The following is a 15,538-nucleotide window of genomic DNA, read 5'->3' as shown; positions in this document are numbered from 1 at the left end:
CCTCTTGCCCTCCCTTCAACTTTTTAAAGTTATGATGATGTCTGGAGCACTTTTTCTGGTCTTGTTTCCGGGATGGGTGTTGTGTCGTTGTTTCCCATACCATGTTCCTCTGTTATGCCCTTTTAACTTCTGAGATTACAAGGGAAGAGCCAAAAAGCTGACCACCTGACCTCACTATATACTGTATACTGTAATTCCCGGGCTGCGCGCACGTCAATAAAAGCAAACGAGGTTAGACGCGCCTCGTTAAAAAGGCTATTCAGAAACAACCACCTTCCTTCTGCATCACGTGCCGTCAGAGACATATCTTTATTTCTGGACCAACTAAAATATTACAAAGCAACAATTAAGCAAGCTTTCGAGGTCTCCAGGACTCTTCTTCAGTCTGGGTGTTAAGCAAAACATAAGGCAGCAGCGGGAGGTTGGGGGTGGATGGCGAGAAATACTAGTCTGTAGTTTGTAAGAGCCTTAAATTGGAGTGCAGGAGGCATTAGGCAGACTTAATTAGATTAGACTCTGTAGGTGCAGAACAGATTTCAGGTTGCAGCAAGGGCTGCTGGGACACAGAAGCAATAATAACTGATTTCCTTACTTACGGAGGGAGGGACTGTCATTGTGGGTGGTTTTTTTGGTCACAGTAAATTTTAAGGTGCAGCCTGAAATCTATTGTATGAGGAGTGTATAATCTTCTCAACACCTCCTGCACTCCATTTTAAGACCCAAATTGTGGACTTCGAGGCTCTAACATTTTGTCTTCTTTTCCTCCCCTCCCCCTTGTTTTCCTCAATATCCAGAGCTATGAAGAACCTCAAAGCTTGCTCACTACTTTGCTCTGCTCTAGTTACTCCTCCTCATAAGGGTATTACCATATGGTAACTTTTGGGGTTGTTTTCGTCAAGTGGGTCAAGAGAGTTAGTTACCTACATTTTTATTTTTACTCCTGTGCACTTCACACATTTTATACACGGGAGCTCATTCAATATTTTTCATTATGAGGAAGATCATGTTTATTGAAACATTGCATATGCTCTGTCTGTTTTCTTCTCCTCTGTTCTCACAGTGCAAGCCATACATTCAAAGCACATAGCTTTCGCCCAAAGAACCACGGGGACTGTAGTTTTCCACTCACAGAGCTACAATTCTCAGCACTCTTAACAAACCGCAGTTCATAGGATTCTTTGGAGGGGGAACATGTATGGTGTGCATGTGACTTGAGTGCCACCCTGGACCAAAGTGAACTGTGTATTCTGGTAAAGATTACAGGAGCAAAATAGTTCTAAGGTGGGTGTTATGTACTAAAAAAAGGCCAAGGGATGGAGGCATTTCAATAGAGTCATAGCATAAAATGCCACCGCTAATATTTCTCTGTTTGCCACTTTGCTTTTGTGGTAGGAAGATTGTGCTTCCTTTGATAGCATTATGGGAACAGGTTTTATCACTTGCTGTTTAGTGTGTGTGTGTGTGTGTGTGTGTGTGTGTGTGTGTGTAATTTTATGGCTTTAATCATTTGCATTGCATACTGCCCAGAGAACTTCTGCTATTGGACAGTGCAGAAAAGCAACAAGTAAAGCAATATAAAAAAGATATAAGTAAAGCAAGCGCTTGAAGGGAGTGGGGAATGGCACAAGAGAAACTCTAGAGTTGTTAATGATGTTCTTTAGAGTTCTGCCAAACTACTACAACTTGAAAAAGGCGACTATCACACTGTAATATCTTAGAAAAAGAAGGGACATCTGGCAAAATGCATGCTGGAACAAGCAGGTAAACAAACCTCTGCAAAGCAGGAGACACATGAGTGATCAAACTAGATTAAGTTCCTTGAAAAATAAATGCTGGCATAAAAAGACTGTGTGTAATTCATTAACCATAATTTCCAATGGAATTAACACGTAGGGTTGTCACAGAGCATGCATTATTTGACATTAGCTATGCAGGCATCTCAAGGCAAGTGACTTTTCCTATGTTGCCTGCGAGACAGGAGTTAACTTCCTGTGCTTTTGAGGGCAGGGAGCAGAAGAAGCCTGTTTTTCCACTCCATTACATTCCTTTTAACCACCATGTATCTCCAGTGAATAATGCATTTGTTCACCTTTTGCAGAAGATGCCTGGAGCCCCTCCCCCCAACCCCAAAAAAGCAGGGAGTAGAGCACAGACCCCTATTACCAAACTATAGAAGCACAGAATAATAGGATGGGAGGGATACAAGGTTCAGAGCAATTTCTGCATCAAGGTGGGACCTCCTCCTGAGTTCCTAGGGCCAGAATACACTGGCAGAGGGGGTGAGAACCCTGATGTACCTTCGTATTCATGCAACAAGCACCTAAACAGAGGATCCCAGAGGCTGCACTGGAGTAATGGAGTCGGGGAGATGTTTTGTACAGCACATGGACAACCCTCTTCCTGTTTTGCTGATGAAGCTGGGAGTGTTTTGTTTTGTGTGCATGTGTGTGGTCTTTTTTTAGCATCAGGCTGCAACGTACTAAAGGCATTATTATTTTTTACACCAAGCAGCATCTGTCCACCCACTCCAAGAAATGTCTCCACCCAAATACGTCAAAAGTTCCCCTCTCCGTGCAATATACACACATAGTAGTTTCCATAACCATGTTATCGATTTTTTCTTTTCGCTCAGATCATTTTTAGCTCAGATAATTAGCCAAGCCAGTACCAAGCATCAACTTGCTCTGCTCTCACTGCATTTCATTCCTTACATAAATCACACAGCATTTGGGAGACACTTTGCGCATGAAATATTAAAGATAAAAAAACCCTTGATTAGTAGCTTATGAAACGTTAAAGAAAAAAGAGTCGGTTTTACCATTAACTGATGCTCCAAGATTTGCATAACTGCCTTGAGCCCCTGGCATAACAGCCCTGCTGTTGCAAGGCTTGGTGTGTGTGTGTGTGTGTGTGTGTGTGTGTGTGTGTCCTTGCATGATGCAGCATTTTGCAATTGTTTTCTGAAGCAATGTGTTTTAGGATCAGGCTCTTAGTTATGTAAGCAAACACACACACATATACACACGATTGCTGCCGATTCTCTCTACAGGGAGACTGCTGGAGATTTTCTTTGAAAAGTCAGTGAGCATTAAGCACAGACTACACATTAACAAGCAAACATATGGAGGTGAAACCATGTCTATGTCACATGCAGCCAGGGTGGAAGATCACACACACTTTCCCTCTCCACCTCCATCTGCTCTGACCACTGGTCCCTGTGCATGGTTAGTGTCCCTACTGCTTTTCCGAGACCTTTCCCAGAAGATGCCAGGGACTGAAACTGAGATCTTCTGTATGGGTGGCATGCAGCCTACCATCAAGCTACAACCTCTCCTCCAGAAATGTGTGCTGGTAGTAATGCTTATACAGAGATAGATAATACTTTAAACAAAATGATTTGTTTGTTTGTATATACCAGGCATAGGCAAACTCGGCCCTCCAGATGTTTTGGGACTACAACTCCCATCATCCCTGACCGCTGGTCCTGTTAGCTAGGGATGATGGGAGTTGTAGTCCCAAAACATCTGGAGGGTCGAGTTTGCCTATGCCTGGTATATAATATACACACAAGGTAGGTGGGCAGAGAATGCCATTCCTCTTCCAGATAACTGATTTTAAGAATTTGAAATTGCAAGGGGGGGTTGGGTTGCATGCAGATTTTGTAGGCTCAACTCCAACATTCTTTATTGAGACTCAACAAGATGTCACAAAAAGGTGGCAAGCTTTTGAGTGCTTCAGAAGTCTTCATCAGACAAGATGTTATACAAAACAGGAGGCAAGAAGAACAAGGAGTTAACAAACGCAAAAAGTACAAAAATTAGGCTTAAAGTTCATTTGAAGTTTGGGACCAATATTGTTATGTACTGAAGTTCTCACCCTGGGCCAGCAGGGGGATACTGTAGATAGTTATGCAAATGAAGGATCGAAAATGACGTTCAGTGATTGGATAGTTTGTATGCAAATGAAGGATCGAAAGTGACGTTCAGTGATTGGATAGTTTTAGAAAATGGCAACAGTTACATTGTTCTGGAGCTCTATATAAGCAGGCTGACCGAGCTCCTCAGTTCAGTTCTGTTCCAGCTTACAAATAAAGAGCTGCTTTGGAAGAATCACTGTGTCATCTGATATATTCGCCCACAACTTAACAAATATGGATTAAAAGCTTCCTCATCCTAGAATCTAATGAATGGTATCTAACTTAGTCCTAGTCAAAGGATACCCATTGAAATTAATGGACCAACTGAAATTACCCATAAACCAACACTGGCTACAACTCTAGGTTTGTAACCCATATCGGGGTTTGTGAAGCGAGACCCTGTCCTTTCACCAATATTGAAGAAACATTCAACTACCAGTCCAGTTGGCTTCTGTGCATCTTGACCTTCACCTCAAGCAGCAAAATGTATTGAACAGGCCCTGGTGGCCATGATCAAAGTAGAGCTCAGCCCACCAAGGGTCTACGGCCATCAACGCAATTAATGTCTCCTATTCAGTCGCAGTTAATACTGGAGGTACGATGAAAGCATGGTATGCCACTAATAACAGCGACAATCAGGCATGACCAAGTAACATCAGTGTATTCCATTACACCAGTGTTATTTGGTTGTATATACAGGCCCATGGAGAGCTGCCAATGAAAAGTACAATTTTCATGCTGGAGATAATGATCTTTGTGTGATAATGAAAACCACACAGATTTGAAATTGGAGAACATACTGCAAATGTTGTTTGCTGAAAGAACATGTGGATTAAAAAAAATACATTCCAAAATTTTATTAGCAAGTTATAGCAAAGCTGTATGCAGAAAGTAGTTACATTTTAAATAAAATACTCATTACATTTTTTTCCTCAGACCAATCCTGTCACCGCAAAACTTTTAACTTCTTAATGTATCAGGATTTATTATTATTATTCTGAAGACTTTAAACTTCTCAAAACCACGAAGAAAGAGATACTTTACTTATTCAGAGGATTGGAACATTTTTTCTCTCCACAATTTGGGGCAGGGGGAGGATGTTTTTGCTTTGCCAAAATGAAAATACACATTATGCTGTTCAGGGAAGTTCCCCCAGGAAAGAAAATAGAAAAGGGTTTTGCTATAGTCAATCTGTTTTAGTTTATTGTGATTTAAGAAGAAGGGAGTACAATAAAGGCAAGCAAATAAAACAGCTCTGAAGTATATCAAATCCAGGCATACAGAATTGCCGAGAGCAAAAAGATCCACGGGCAATCATTTTCCATTATTTGCTACCATTCAGACACAGACTTAGGAACTGATGCTAAGACAATCATCTCCTCCCGGGTGTCCAGACAGAATGAACATTTGAGACAGTGGTCAAGTGACGTCAGATATAATCAGTAAGAAACAATTAAGAGACACCAAGAGAGCATTTGGTCCAACTCCCAAACTGATTATGTTGGAAATCTGGCATACGCCTGTCAGCTAGCGCAGCAACCAAAACAAGCAGCCCCATGAGTCAGCAAGTTTGCTCTTTGAGGGTTTTTTATTATGGGAGCATTTCAGGTTACAAAAAGGGCTTTGTGTGCATAAAATTCAACATACACATGAAATGGGAATTTAAAAAAAGCAAGAGTGAGAAAAACTATTATTTGAGGTTAAAAGCTTGCACAGAAAAATCTAATTTTTGCCTGGGGAACTCAAAGGCACAGGGTACAAATAAATAAATCTGGATGAATTGAACCAAGAATGGGAGATTTGTACAAGTAAATAGTGTTTTATTTATTAGGCAGGTTAGGATTTGACACCACATACAAGTTTAAAATATGTTGGTCACAAAGTTGTGGGAGTTCAGGCAAGACTGAGCCAACATTTCTTAATTGTTTATAGCCACTGGGAGAAGAACAGAGAAACGGATGTACTAAATGCAAAGGAATGGCTTTTCCCCAGTAACAAAATATTGCTGCTATGAGGACAATGTTGCATCAAACAACATTATGCTGAGCTACTTGCAGGAGATTACTGAAACAAGTAATGTTGTGGTTTTTTTAAAAAAAAATAGGACATAAGAAGAATCCCTTGGATTAGACCAAAGGTCCATCTAGGCCAGGGTCCTGTTCTTATAGTGGCCAATCTATGGGAAGCCTGCAAGAAACAATTCCCAGCCACTGGCATTCAGAGGCATGCTGGGTCTGACAATGGAGGCAGTACACAGCCAACAAGGCGACTAGCCTTTGGTAGCCTTATCCTCCATGAATTTGTTCAGAGATCCGAGTTTTAAAACAGATACCCTACACTTAAACAAAAACCAAACCTGTCTGCAAAAGTGAAGACTGCTTAATTTTTAAAAAAATCCAACAACTCACCCTGAAATTCTAAAGGAGCTATATTCTGTATTTTTTGTAAGACAGAAGACAGATGCACAGAGTGTGCATATTCCAGAAACCATTGGAAGCATGTCACTACGCATACAGGCTTTCCTGCTCCTTCCAACCAGCATTCCCCATCACAAAACAGCCCTTGCATCACAGAAAGACAGACACAGTCCTGCCATCCCTACCAGCCAGTTATGAAATTAATAGTGAATCAATTACTTCTGTTTCCCTCAGTACATTCTAATAATCCTGCAGGTTCCTTCCATTTTCTTACAATAATGTTTTCAGGACATTATGGCTTTCCTTCCTTTGCCTTCCCTGATCTTCAGTACTGAATCATTGCTGCAATTTATTGAAACATGGCAATGGGTCAGGGCATCTGGCTGTTAACCAGAAGGTTGGTGGTTCGAGCCCACCCAGGGACAGCTGTGGGTGGGCAGGATTCCTGCCTTGCAGGGGGCTGGACTAGGTGACCCTCAGGATCCTTTCCAACTTTTTACTTCTATGATTCTATAAATGGCTTAGAACCAAGTTGCTTAAAAGATCACTTTCTCCCATATACTTTCCTGAACCTTAAAATGCTCTTCAGGAGCCCAGCTCCATGCCCCCACTAAGTAAAGCAAGGTGGGTGCTTATTAGGCAGGGGAAATTGTTGTGGGTGGCACCCAGCCTGTGAAATAGTCTCTCTAGAATGCCTCACCTGGCACCATGTTAAGTGTGTTTTTTATACCAGGCAAATACCTTTTTATTCACCCAGACCTTTTCAAATAATTGGCCATCTTGAAATCTGGGCTTTTAATGTCTGGTATGCAACTGGTTTTCTCTCTTTGTTTTGTTGAGAAGGTTTCGTGATGCTATTTATTCTGTTCTCAAATTTTCAATATTTTCATTATTTTATTTCTTCTGAGCCACCTAGAGAATATATTTATTGGGTGGCCTGAATAATAAGTAAATAAAGAAATCAACTCCAGGAACAATAGTGAGGGAAACCACTGTGACCACCTATGGCCAGGCTTATATAGGTTTCTGAAGGGCTTCCAGATTATCAAAACACATATTTTCTCCTTAAGAAGTTCTGCTACGCAAGATTCAGCACTGCTGTTGGGAGAGGGCATGATCTTCATAGGAAGTTGCCTCAGACTAGAACAGACCATTTGTCTGACATGCCCAGTACAATGTGCTTCGATTAGCAGTGACTTTCTAGGACAAAGGTGGCTAATCTGTGACCCTCCATATGTTGTTTGCCTTCAATTCCCAGGAGTGTCACACAGCATGGCCAACAGTCAGGGAAGATAGAAGTTGCTGGCCAGCAACATCTGGAGGCCACACATCCCACAGCCATGCTTTAAGACCGCAGACAGATGCCTTTCACATCATCTGTTATCTGATCTTTTGGAGTGGCGAAATAATAGAATGTGGGGCCTTCCCATGAAAAACGTGTTCTCCGCCATTGAGCTATATATGGCGAGTGTTTTCTACCTTTAAGAGCTAAAAGAAGACATCTGTGTTTGAGTTGTACAGGAGGGGACAACACAACATCCCAGTAAACATTTTTAAAAGAATTAAAATTAACCACGAGGGAGGAGCTTACAGCAATCTGAAGCTAGGATGAGAAGTAGGACAAGAACAGTCATGAAGCAGAATGAGACAAGTGCCTCAGGGGATGAAGGTGTCAAACTGCTCCCCTGTCCACTTAATCTTGCTGCTGAATCTGCCACCATCCATATAAGGCTTCTGCAGGGCCCAAGGTTCTCCTCTCCCCCCCCCCAGCCTTGCTCAGAGAAAGGGCCAAGATGGTCCTCCCTCAAAGAGAGGCATTCTAGGAAAGATGGCCAGAGGATAGCACCTGCAGCATGGCAGCTAGGAGACCATTTTAAACTAAGTGTTACAGGCCAAGGGCTTCCCCCAGGGGCTAGGGTCCCAGTTACCAAATATATAAGCCTTCACCAAAAAGTACTCACCAATGGCGGGCACAGTTTGTGGATGTAGTCCAAACAGACTAAGAGGAAGCTCAAATAATCAGTCTAAGTCCAAGCATGATTCAGAGACAAAACATGGAACAACATCCCAAGGTCAATATCACAAGGAGTTTAGGCAAGGTGCACCCCAGCAATGAAGGGAGACTGAAGCTATGAGTTGAAGAGGGATGCCTCATATACTCTGCCCTTCTACACCACACCCCAACCTCAGCTGCTGTCAGTGAAGGAGTGCCTAGGACTGCTTACTCATGAGTAGACCCCTTAAAGGTAAAGGTACTCCTGACTGTTAGGTCCAGTCGCAGACGACTCTGGGGTTGCGGCGCTCATCTCGCTTTACTGGCCGAGGGAGCCGACGTACAGCTTCCGGGTCATGTGGCCAGCATGACTAAGCCACTTCTGGCGAACCCTTACTCACAAATTAACCAATGACTGTGGGTCTGCAGACACATGCTGCTGCTCTTTGATCTGGACCTGAAGCTTTTGGCACCAGTGCTCTTGGGTCCCAGGAGAAGGCTCCACTTCTTCTGACAGCTCCAGCATCAACTTTTAACATGGAGGGCCCCTCAGGGAGATCCTCAGCATTGGATTCAGATTGCTCTGCTTGCTCCTCGAGGTCCTTGACCTGTGGGGTGCCTGGTTTGTCTTCTAAGGACGCCATGTCTGCTACCAGGTTGGGGCTAGGCATAAAAACATAAAGGACTCCATTGGTCCTGTCACAAAGCGAAGGAGGATAGTTGTTGTGACAGAGGAAGAGGAAGAGGAAGAGGAAGAGGAAGAGGAAGAAGAAGAAGAAGAAGAAGAAGAAGAAGAAGAAGAAGAAGAAGAAGGAATTATTCTTAGAAAAAAGTTTTTTGCATCTGAATCATTACATAGTCACAAAATAATCCCCAAAGAGCAAAATAAATAAATCAAGATAAATACACCCAGCCAGACCTATCTAAACTGCTTCTCAATTACTAAAACCCCAGCCCTTTCTTGTCCCTCCTGCACCAAGCTTGAGTTCTTCAGATATTCCTTTGGGTCAATATGATCCCTTGATCTGATCAATCTGATCCCTTGATCTCCACAAGCAACACCCTATTTATATCCCTGAGCCACCTTTCCCCCTTTTTTTACAGTATCAATTGTCTTGTTTTCACTGGGTAGCTGACAAAACCAAAGGATTTGTCAGCAGCAACACCAAAGGTGAGCAGCAACCAAAGCAACTTCCAGTGCCAGGTCAGTTGGAGACCAAGCAAGCAAGCAACAGAGGGTTAGGAGAGAAGCAAAGTCAGATCAATCTAAGCAGTGCCTAATGGGGCAGGGGGGCAAAGGGGTGTATGTCCCCTGGGCAGTAGGGTTTTTTGGGGGGGCAGCAAGAATACCAGCTTGCTTTGTAGAAAATCCCTTTAAGTATGTTAAGCACTTATTTTAGCTGTTTTTATTGATAATGTTTCTTGTAAACCACTTAGAGGCTTTATTACAAGCAAGTGATATATAATTTTTGTTAAATAAATAAAGAAGTGTTTACCTGCTGGACAAGGCTGACTTTGTTACTCTGTAAAGTAACATAACAATTACATAAATCAGACAAGAGGGGGGAAACACAGAGAAGAAAGGCCATCTAGTTCAATGTCCTGTTCTTAGGCAAAAATTCCTACAACTGCTCTGACAAGTATATGCAGATCCTCTTTCTTTGAAACTCCCAAAGAACAAGATACTACAGTCTCCGTAGGCAATTTGGGCCACCGCTGAACTGTCCTTGCACTGAGGGAATAAGAACAGTTTGGTAATAGAGCAAGCTGGATAGTTAAACAAGCTGAATTTTGCAAAAGGTCAGCTACAAGTCACTTAAGATTACAAAAAAAGAGCTGAACAATAGACCTTTAGTGTGTGTTTCTTAACTGAGCTCTGGTTAACAAGTGTGGGTCATGGGACAGAGGTAAAGTGAGGTAAAACCAAGTTTCAAATTCCAACTCATCCAAAAAAAGTCATTGAGTGTCAAGTCACTTATCTCTCAGTTTACTTAACCTACCTTACAGGGTTGTTGTGTGAAAGTGGAATAATCCATGCATGTTCTCCAGAGCTTCTCAGAGAAAACAGTGGGGGGGCCAATGCAACAAAAAAAACAGCATGAGTGGAACAAATCTAAATATTATCTCCTTAGGATTTGCAAAAGTTGACAAGTATGTTGTGCACATCCACCACCCTAACTTTTTTCTTCCTACCTTTATATTAGTTTTAAATAACAACCTATTCTGTAAGGCAACAGATTAACTCACTTATGGTTTAACCAAAGTGTAATTTCAAGTTTTACGTATACAGAAAATGTGTCACCTTTGGGGTGGAATACCGGTATGCTGCTTGCTGGTCTCTCACTAGAACATGTAATGACTATGTCATCATGACTTTAGGATATGAACAAAAGCATCTGGAGAAGGCAGCAGGACAAGGTAAGGAGGCAGCCTATAATAACCTGGAATTTGGCAGTTCTACAAAGGTGAAAATCTAGGCACACTGACTCTTCAGCGAACTGCAAATTAGGCCGCCCTGTTCCATCAACCAGGCCCTGACAGATCCAACATCAAGCAACACTCTCCAGAGTCAGATGATTAAATCATGACCACCTTTTCTTGTATCTTTTATTGCTGTGGGGAAAGGCCTGAAAATACAGAATAAAAGCTAGAAGGCAAAACCAAGAGACTGGGACTACTTTTTTAATACCCGGGTCTGACAGTTTAAACACTTAGTCCCTTTTCCGGCAAAACAGGCTTGTCCGATGCAGGTTATTTCTTCAAATCTCCTGAAATTAATTAATGTGAAATTCATGTAAAAATTGGGGCTTGGCTTTTGCTGCCCAACTCCCCATGGGACTCTGAGTCCCCCTAAATCCGTGATCGGCCAGAGAAGAATGGATGGAGGCAGGATCCAGTGGGAAGGAAGGCAGATACTTCTTTTTCTGTTACAACAAAGTTCCCTCCCCTCTTTGCAAGGAGGAAGAGACCCAGAACAAAAGTGTGCAGGAACCTTTAAAGACTTTTGATATCACCCAAGTCTCTTAGCCAAAGACCACCCTAAAATCATCATACATACATCATAGGAGGTGGTCTACAGCATAAATCCTGTCTGTCAGGATACCTGATAATGGTCGCTTGTAGCATTACCTGGGCAGCCTGGCCATTCTTTTGTGATGGTTAATACTTTACTTCCTGAATCCAGGTCACATGCTCACCCTATTCGTACACAAATACAGTGGTACCACGGGATAAGAACTTAATTCGTTCTGGAGGTCTGTTCTTAACCTGAAGCTGTTCTTCACCTGAGGTACCATTTTAGCTAATGGGGCCTCCCGCTGCTGCCATGCCGCCGCCGCACGATTTCTGTTCTCATCCTGAAGCAAAGTTCTTAACCTGAGGTACTATTTCTAGGTTAGCAGAGTCTGTAACCTGAAGCGTCTGTAACCTGAAGTGTCTGAAACCCGAGGTACCACTGTACACCCTTATGACAGGATTTGTAACCAAAAAGACAATGGGAAAGCTTTCCTCATTTGTCTGACTTACTGCAGAGGAATATTTGAGGTCCCTGGGAGAGTAAAAATGGCTTTAGCATTGCTCTCCTGTACTATTTCAGACAACATGGTTTATATATTTAGATATGTGTGCATTTATAAATATTTATTCTATATTTGAGATCTGAGAATTCTTATAAGAAGACTCACTATGCATAATCTCTCATTGCCTTGCTTTGGTTGAATATTAGTTCTCACATGGAACATACCTAGCTGATCACAAATGCTTGACTATGTGAGATCTTTAAAAACAAACAAACCAAGAAGCATCTATAGGGAAGAAGATGTTTTGGAGCAATGAAGAAGAGTATGTAAAATGTGTGTTTCTCCCCCTGGCACTTGGTAACCACAAGAAGTCTCCAGACATCTGGACTTTACCAGCATCTGAGTCAGGCATCTCACGTAAACAATTTTCACCTGAGACCCAAATCTAAGACATTGCCCTTTCAGCACTGCACTGCAAAATCAGAAAATGTACCCCTGAATCTTTTGCTGTTTCTCAGAGGATGGCAGAGTATGCCTCTTAAACTACTCTTTCTTTCTTTCTTTCTTTCTTTCTTTCTTTCTTTCTCTCTCTCTCTCTCTCTCTCTCTCTCTCTCTCTCTCACACACACACACACACACACACACAATTTCCTTTCCAAGCGGTCACTTGAATTGGTGCTTGTCCAAGTGTGCAAGAAGGATAAGCCTTCTGTTTCTTGACTGAGAACATTCAACCTTCCTCCGAGTACTTTAGAACTGCTTTCGTGCCCCTCAGACAGCCTTCCAGTTGGGGGACTAAGCCCCTGTGTGTCAAGTCTGTTTGAGTAGAGCCAGACAGTTCCATCAAGAAGACACCGTCTGGCGCAATGCCCTGTCTCCACTTTCACTGTGTCCAGCCTCCCACTGTGGAAGAAGAGTCAGAATGTTTAATATTTCAACCTAGATGTTGAATATTTAAACAGTGCACTGCTTTTTTGGGAATGCTGAGGCAGCATCAAAGCAGAGAGGGACATGTTCCCTCCAATGTCTCTGTCACTTCCCTCAGTGAATCCAAAACACAAAACCCACTTTATGCAGGGCCTGATCAATCACAAAGCAAGCAAGGGAGTTGGGCCTAAGACACTAAGGCTGTATCCCCCTACTCTGGACAAGACTCCATCCCCAGAACTCTTTTTTCATTTCTCCCTGCCTTCTGGCATGAGCACAAAAACATCATTGACTAGAATGCACATTCAGTTTTCAACTGGCCGGCTGCCGGCTTCTGTTTTATTTCCGTCACTTTGTATCTTGCTCTTCTTCTTAGGAACTCAGGATTGCATACGCGAGGTTACTCCAGCAGTTCCCAAACGTTTTTCTCTCCACGGACCACTTGAAAAATTGCTGAGGGTCTTGGCGGATGGTATACGGTAATGATTTTGCTGCATGTTGTAGCAATTGCAGTGCACTGTATGGTTTTTAATTGTAGGTTTATTGTTCATTTCATTTCATATATGTTGTATGTTACCATATTACAGTTTGCATTCCATAGAATTAAAATGGCAATGCGTACAATATAAGAAAGAAAAGAAGCAATGCCAATTCAATTAAAAATCACATGTTTAATGTGATGGGAGTGCTGTCTCCTGTCTTAAAACCACAAATCCATAGATATGCTACATACTATCTGTATCAAAATCAGCCCGTGGACCACAGTTTGAGGAACCCCTGGGTTATTACACTTTATTTGCACCACAATCCTGTGGAGAAAGCCAAGCTGAGACCCACAGCTACTAAAGTGGTTTTCATGGTTGAGTGGTCATTCCCACCCCAACCCCCATACTTAAAAAACTGAAGCAGTTGTACAATTGTGCTGAGATGTAAAAGGGACTTTAGACAGACCACTGGATTAAGCCAGTGGCTCATCAAGTCCAGCATCCTGTTTTCATAATGGTCAACCAGATGCCTTTGGGATGTGCAAGCCCTATTCCTCAACAGGATAAGCTCTTACTTGAAAACTGAAAACAGCTGAGCCAGCTCTCTGTGTGTGGTACGATATCTTCTTTCTTTTATTAAAGGTATTACTTCTCCGTGGTTGACTGGTTGATTTAAGCCCACAGTTTGACGCAGGGCAACACAACAAAAACTAGCACTTTCACAGGAATGTAGGAAGCTGCTCTATCCAGTAGCCAACCATCTTGCTTAGTATTGTCTACTAGACTGCAGCATCTCTCCAGGGTTTGTTTAAGTCACGAGTGTTTCCAAGCCCTCCCTGGTGCTTGTACACAGGACCCTTTGCATGCAACACATGAGCTATAGCCCTTCCATTATCAATCTAAAGTGTGCAATAATCCAGAGAAGAAGATTGGGGGGTGGGGCGGGGGGGTTAAACCAATGTATGGGAATTCTTAAATATCATGACTAAACATCCTTGTCAGAATATTTAAGGAATTCAGAAATTTATATCAGCCTGTTATATGTAATTAAAATAACAAGCAATAAACTGCCCACCACAGCGACAATATTCTGGCACAGACACACAGGTCTCCAGAGATAAGACCAATGCTACTTTCTCCCTTGATCATGAGAGATCACTGACCTCATGGCTTCCATTAGAACGAGAAAGACACAAGTGGGAGAAAAATGAAAGTTATAATTAATTTTCCAAAGTATTAATAATTTAGCATAATGAGAAGAAGTGCTCATAGTTAATTAGGGTAATGAATTAGGATGTCTGGTCTGCACCCAGCTGGAGGTGAAGAGCGTGGGGGTGAGTGGGTGCAGGGTGGGAAATGACACATGACTCCTAAACCTATGGGATTCAGAGTTTACAAAGACTCTCGTTTCTTCTTTTTTGTGGACTGACTAGCATCCTTTTTGTTGTGTTTCCAGCTCCGATTAACACATTCAGGATCATTATTTTGCTTGGTATGCAATATGCTTCTATTTTAAAACACAAAAGGGCAAATCACTCAGGCTTGTGAGTGTTTGCATATTCTAAATATGGCCTCAAATTCCAAACCATAACAGTGAGGCTTAATTAATGCAATGAAATTGGTATGCTGGGAATGTGGATCAGGCAGCTCTTTGCAGAATTCATCACATGCTGAAACAGACATCTTAACATAACATATTTTAATCCTTCATTTCCTCCAAGGTGCTCAGCACAGTGAACACCCTTCATGATGTCTGCTCCACAGGGCTAGAGTACAGTGCTGCGGTCTTCAGTACGTCCCTGCCACACACAAGCTGCTTATTTAACAAAAGCAAAATGCCAGAGACACTACAGTGCTTAGCCAGGGGCTCAGCGATGTGGCACCTGGGGCAGCTCGTCTGATCAATGCTTCCAGGTGCCAGTTTGCAATGCAACCTCTCGCTCCCTCCAAAGGAGAGCAGGTGGGAGGCAGGGTAGCATGAACATGTGAATATGGGCGCTAAACTGAATGGGTTCTGGTGGGTGTTAGAGGTCTGGATGCGCTGGGAGAGAGCAAGGTGGGGAAACTGATGCATCAGCTGCTCCTTTGTCACTGACTGGCCTTTCTCACACTTGGCAGTTAGACTTTGCTGGCACCGTTCTGTGCCTGGAACAGTGAACAGACTCTGTCCAGTTGCCTGCACCACCCATTCATTCACACAGTGCCTTCCTCAATTGCTAAGCACTCTTCCCCTACTTCCACAGACCAGTACATGGGCTTGGCAGGAGAGACTTCTCAACGGG

The sequence above is a fragment of the Podarcis erhardii genome (assembly GCF_964252035.2).
Source record: "Podarcis erhardii genome assembly, chromosome: 5".
NCBI classification, from domain to species: Eukaryota; Metazoa; Chordata; class Lepidosauria; order Squamata; family Lacertidae; genus Podarcis; species Podarcis erhardii.
Note: the sequence above shows the minus strand (reverse complement) of the source record.